This window comes from Diplotaxodon limnothrissa, linkage group LG3, assembly GCF_057381915.1.
Source record: "Diplotaxodon limnothrissa isolate DT_005_m linkage group LG3, D_limnothrissa_male_GT1.1, whole genome shotgun sequence".
Lineage (NCBI taxonomy): Eukaryota > Metazoa > Chordata > Actinopteri > Cichliformes > Cichlidae > Diplotaxodon > Diplotaxodon limnothrissa.
The window spans coordinates 62,299,130-62,305,073 of NC_140598.1; the positions used below are offsets into that span (position 1 = coordinate 62,299,130).

At 42.3% G+C, this 5,944-nt stretch overlaps 1 pseudogene; it reads left to right on the top strand.

Annotated features, from left to right (window-relative positions):
- Positions 1-2,475: 2,475 nt before the first annotated feature.
- On the top strand, positions 2,476-4,800 carry LOC146636820 (E3 SUMO-protein ligase KIAA1586-like; annotated as a pseudogene).
- Positions 4,801-5,944: the final 1,144 nt, after the last annotated feature.

Here is a 5,944-nt window from a genome sequence, read left to right on the forward strand (position 1 = left end):
GGCCTCAGTGTGAGCTTGATGCCATTATAATGTTACAGTTGTTTAATGTGTAGGTGCTCATGATATAGACCACAGGGTCTGTGTAGATACAGGTGGGACACAACACAGAAACTTGTCACTAACATATGTTCCTCTCTCGTGATCAGTAACATCAGTTTTCACTGCAGTGATACAAACCATGAATTACACCCGTATAAAACCCTCCCAAATCAAAACAGCTCACTGATGCAGATCCTCTGCAGTGCCTCTCTTGGTTCTTTTAAAAATTCCTGCATGTGTGAGTTGCTGAAGCACACCCCGCCGTTCCCCCTTTTTGAAAACAAAGGAACGGTGGGACTGAGGCAATTTTACCTCAGGATGGCCAGTGACCACATACCAGTGATTCAGCAAAACTCACCTGAGGAATCCAGCCTGACAACGCCAAATTGTTGAGGAAAATTTAACAATAACCTGCACCCAGTGAGCTTGATTTGAAGTGGGTTTAATAAACACATTACAATGTGGAGAGAGCTTCCCAGTGAAACACCAGGACCATCTCTGAATTGTGGCCACCGCCCTTACATCTTATATACAGACAAAGAACATTCCACAAACTCTTACATGTTATTTTGAATCAGCAGTGATACATCCTACACTTCCTCTATTCAACTGTAACTACACAAAGCAGCCATGAATGTCCAGCACACACGTGTGTGCGTGTGTAGAGAGAGAGAGCTCACAAAATTAGGTGGTGTTCTTCATTGTAATAGTAAAGGTAACATGGGTCCCCACCATTTCTCAAAGACTTGTTTCTGTAGTCTGAGTATGTAATTTGTTCCATCAGATAGACATGGATCCATAGATTATATCTGGTTTTAACCATCTGATAGTTATGCATTTTAGGGCTGCAGTGAGTCATATATTTAGCAAGTAAGTTTTGGCTTTGCAGTCAATATGTTCTGCAATCCTTCCCAACACTGCTGCTGTAGGACTTAGTGGAATATTTACCTTGGAAAATGTCTTTGAGAGCATCAAATATCTGCCTCCAGAATACACAGAGTTTAGGGCAGAGCCACAATATATGAGTGTGGTTGGCAGAGTGTGTCCCACAGTTCCTCCAGCATGAACTCAGATGTGTTGGACCCATCTTAGCAGTTATTTCTGGAGTTCTGTAGAATCTGGTACATTAACGCCCCCTTTATTTTGGGCAACTGCAGGATTTTGAGTCTAATTCTAGGCCGCTGTTTAGCCTACATGAAGTTAGAAATTCTTCAATACAGCTTGGACTCTCCACCATTTGACCCTTAGAATTGAAGAAGCTTCTCGGATGAGAGGTGAAACGTCTTCAAGTAACTCAAAGAAGTCCAGACGCTTTTCTTTGCAAGCTCCTTAGACTACAATGACCTGGATGACTGAGAACCTTCACAGACTTCTCCACACTTTAAATGCACTCTAATGATGGGAACGTGTGGTAAAAAAATCTAACCTGAATTGAAATTAAAATTAACACTTTAACAATTCTGTTTTGCAGTGTTAGTCAGTAAGTGACTGGCTGCTCCCATATGGGAACGATGCCACCTTATCCCATAGTCCAGCCAATAATGCGTATATGCGCAGCCAATCAACGTTGTTGACAGGCTATGACAGCGTCCTTATGTGCCGACACCAGTGTTTTAGCTGGCAAAGCGGCGTGGCTGATGTGGAGTGAAGCCATGTTAATGACAACGTGTACAACCATTGGAGATGTGAGCAGGACAGACGGAACAATTGACGGAAAAATTGGGGACTTTACACCAGTTTTTAAATCGTGTTGATAGGCCACGTAAAACCAGAGTTGTGATAAAAAAAAATGCAATGTTTGGTTTTCTTCCTGAATACTGGTTGTTTATATTTACTGCGGGAAGAAACGGTTAAATTGGCGTTTTATAAGAAAAAAGGCTCGAAAGCGCTCTCCACCTGTGAGCAAAAACAAACCCCACCCCCTCTGCCTTTCCTATTCGTCTAAAAAAGTACCATGTCGACCAATCAAAAAATGATAATGCAACGTGGCATCTAGTTGTTAAGAAACGGGGGAAGTTTTAGGAGTGACGGTGGTGTTTTGAGATGTGAGAGATTTGCGACGTTTAGCGCAAATCTTGTGTAGTTAGTGTGTAGTGTAGTCAGTAGTTTTGTTGTGTGCGTCAGAACAATGAGGCGACTGCTGAATGTTACAGGTGTTACAGGAGTAGTGCTTTAAGTGGGCCGGTACGCGCAGGTACTCAGTACCGCCACTTCTAAATATAGCTCTTGAGAGTACCGCCACCTCTCCATGCGCCCAGAACGTGCTTTTAGCGTACCGGTACTCTCATTTGCACATCGTTTGGCTGCACTGCCGCTTTTCAGAGCGCCCTTCACAAGCACGCTTCCTAATTCGTCCCACCGAGAGCAGAGACTACATTACCCATACACCAATGTGTTTTACAAGTGAAAAGCGCATGCGTCGCTTTTGCCGTTGTCATGTCAACAACTCAACGTGGTCCGGAGAGGGTGTGTAAAACGCGCAAACAGCTGCTCGTTAAAATACAAAAACAATGAACACTTAATATGCTCTCCTGGCTTCAGACTCTGAGTAGTAAAAGAACAAGGTCAGAATCAGAGGACTCGCTGGCTGACACCCCACCGAGCCAGAATGATATCGCTGCAGGTCAGACGCAAGCTAATGAAAGCTGCACTAGTGCCGCAGCCGCGGACGACGGCACTTTTGGCGACGACGAGGACGAGAATGACACCATTTCTACCGATGACAACAGCCGCGTTAGCGAGCATGAGTGGCCAGAATGTTGGTCCCAAGCACAAGTCCGGTATTTCTCCACAAATTACAAGTGGCTGATCAGCAGAAATCAAAAGTTGGGTTGTAGTGTGTGTAGTCAAGTTTGTGCTCGCGTGGACATGCAGCAAGGGCAGAGAGTGTCGCAGGAGTGGAGTGGGTGCTTAATCTCGTCTTTTGGAAGGGACAAGGCTGCACAACAAAACTCACTACGAAAGAAAATAAAAGAGCACAGAGACTCAATTTATCACAAGAAAGCAGTTGAAATAAAAGAGAAGGCAACACAAAATACAATGCAAAAACACATTGAAGATATGAGAAAGGCTGACTACGCTTCAACTTGCAATGTGTTTAGAACAGCTTATAAGATTGGCAAGCATGGGCGTCCCTTTACAGACATGCCAATAGATGTCCAGTTGCAAGTCTTAAATGGTGTCAAGATGGGCAGAGTTTTGCACTCTAATAACTCATGTGCAAATATACTGGATCACATTGCAGCTGAAATGAAAAAGAAGGTAGTCAATGACATAGTGATGAATGAAAGAAAATTGTGTGTGCTCATTGATGAATCCACTACAATAAGTGGAAAGTCTGTGCTTGTCGTGTGCCTGCGGTCAGCTATTTCCAGTGAAAATCCAGACACAATATTTTTTGAACTGATTGAGCTGCAGGGGACCACAGCAAAGGACATCACTGAAGCACTGTTAGGATGTCTTCATAATAATGGCTTTGACCCTCACTACCTACAGCAACATTTGTTGGCATTTGCTTGTGATGGAGCCTCAGTGATGCTTGGGAGGAAAGCAGGAGTTGCTGCGCAGCTTTGTTCCAAATTCCCTTACCTGTTTGTCTGGCATTGTTCCAATCACAGACTGGAACTGGCAGTTTGTGATGTTTTGAAGGAGGTAGGAGGAATCAACCACTTTAAAATATTCTTAGATCAGCTTTACTCCCTCTACCATGCATCACCAAAAAACCAAAGGGAGTTAACCGAGAGTGCTCACAATGTTGGACAACGTCTCCTTGTGATAGGCCGTGTTTTATCAGTGCGTTGGGTTGCTTCAAGTGAGAGAACAGTGAAAGCAGTATGGGAGAACTACCAAGCTCTGCAGGTACACTTTACAAGTGCTGCTGCTGATACCAGCAGTGACTCAAGAGAGAGAGCAAAATACAAAGGACTCAATGATGTTCTCACTACTGTTTCTTTTGTGGTCAATCTTGGCATCATGTATGACGCTTTCACAGAACTCAGTGACCTCTCAAGAATGCTCCAGAGATGGGACATGACTTTGGATCAAGCAGACAGGCAGCTGGACCGACAAATCCGGGTGTTTGAGTCAATGGTATCCACACCTGGTCCCACACAAACTGCCATTGAAGCTGAAAAGGAGAAAATCTTCAGAAATGTATGCCTGCATGAAAATCAGAGGGTTATAAAAATCAACCATGGCCAATTTTTCCGTAGCCTGGCTGAAAATGTTAAGTGCAGGATGACTCCAACAACTTCCTCGCATGTCAGTAAAACCTCATCTGAAAAGACAGATAGTCACCTCCTCTCAGACATCAAGGTCCTCCAGTCTGACTCCTGGCCTGCATCTCTAGATATTCAATATGGGGATGCAGCGGTCAGACGTTTATGTCAGAGATTCAGAGTTGGGGAGAGGGAAAGTGTCCTAGGATTTAGGGAGTATAAAGACCTTAAAGCTTCCAAGACACCAGCAGCCCTGAAGCCGCTTCTTACAGCTGTCCACACCATTGCAGTATCAACAAGTGAATGCGAGCGAGCTTTCAGCTCAATGAATGATACTTTGACAGATAAAAGAAACTCTCTCAACATCAAAAGGCTTTCAAATATGATTTTCCTGAAATGCAACGGACCACCCTTGGATCAGTTTAACACACAAACATATGAGCAGACATGGCTGGCACTAGGGAGGAGAAGTGCAGCATCCACAAACTGCGAAGCCCAAAGTGAAAGGAAAGTGGAGCCCAAAACGTGCTGGAGCCTTTTCTAGGTAAAATGATTTGTACAGTATTTCTCATTTTTCATTTGGTGTACTGTGATTGTATTTTGCTGAATCTGCTTTTGTATATTTTTCAGGGGTAAAGAAATGAACCATCTTCAAGACTCAAGATTATGTTCTACTGTTCTATGGTTATTATGTTTGGGTTGCTTCAAGTGAGAGAACAGTGAAAGTAGTATGGGAGAACTACCAAGCTCTGCAGGTACACTTTACAAGTGCTGCTGCTGATAGCAGCAGTGACTCAAGAGAGAGCAAAATACAAATTAGTTTATAATTTATTTTATGTACATTTTGTTAAAAAAAAATTCAATACCTTTTTGCACATTTTATTTATGTTCAGTAGCTCTTTCTAGCTCAAGCAAATCCACAAACTAATAAAATGATTTATTATTTTGTATAAGGTTGTCTGTTGACTGTTGTATATAAAACCCATTCAATATAGTTGTTGTTACCTCAGGGGAGGCGGAAAAAAAATAGAGTACCGGCACCTCTTCTGGGCCACTTAAAGCACTGTACAGGAGTGATACATCTGCTGCTGTCAGGCCTGCAGGTATCAGACTGTTGTTCTCCTTTATCTCATAGTGGACAGAAATTATTTTTTGGAGTGGCACAAATAATTTGTGTGGCATCAGATTTGATGCAGAACAGCTGATTGTTCTGTAAATAGTTTGAAATGTTTATTTAAAAACGCCTTGGCTGCATTTAAAAAAATAGCTGCAAAAAACGTTGTTTGCCAAACTGAGTTACTTTTTTGAAGAAGTAACTATATAATTAATTGCCCAGCATTGGTCATTATATACTGTATTTTGGAGAGAGAGAGTTACAGGACTCTCTCCCAGACCACAGACTCATAATACAAGTCAGAGCTGTATAAAAGAAAAAAAAGAAAAGAAAGAAAGTTGTGTTTTCGAAATTGGAGTTCAAGTTATTTTTACTTCCAATAGTGTTAACATACTGCACAGGTCATGAACAAGATTTTTTTTTACATTTTCATTGTAAATGGGCTAAAGCAGTTAATTAAAAGTAGTCTAACATAAATGTAAACGCTGTAATTTGATTATTTTAATAAACCATGTAACTTGGATGGATTCGATGCCGGCGTGACCACAGTGCACACGTCTGATGTCGCTCATTG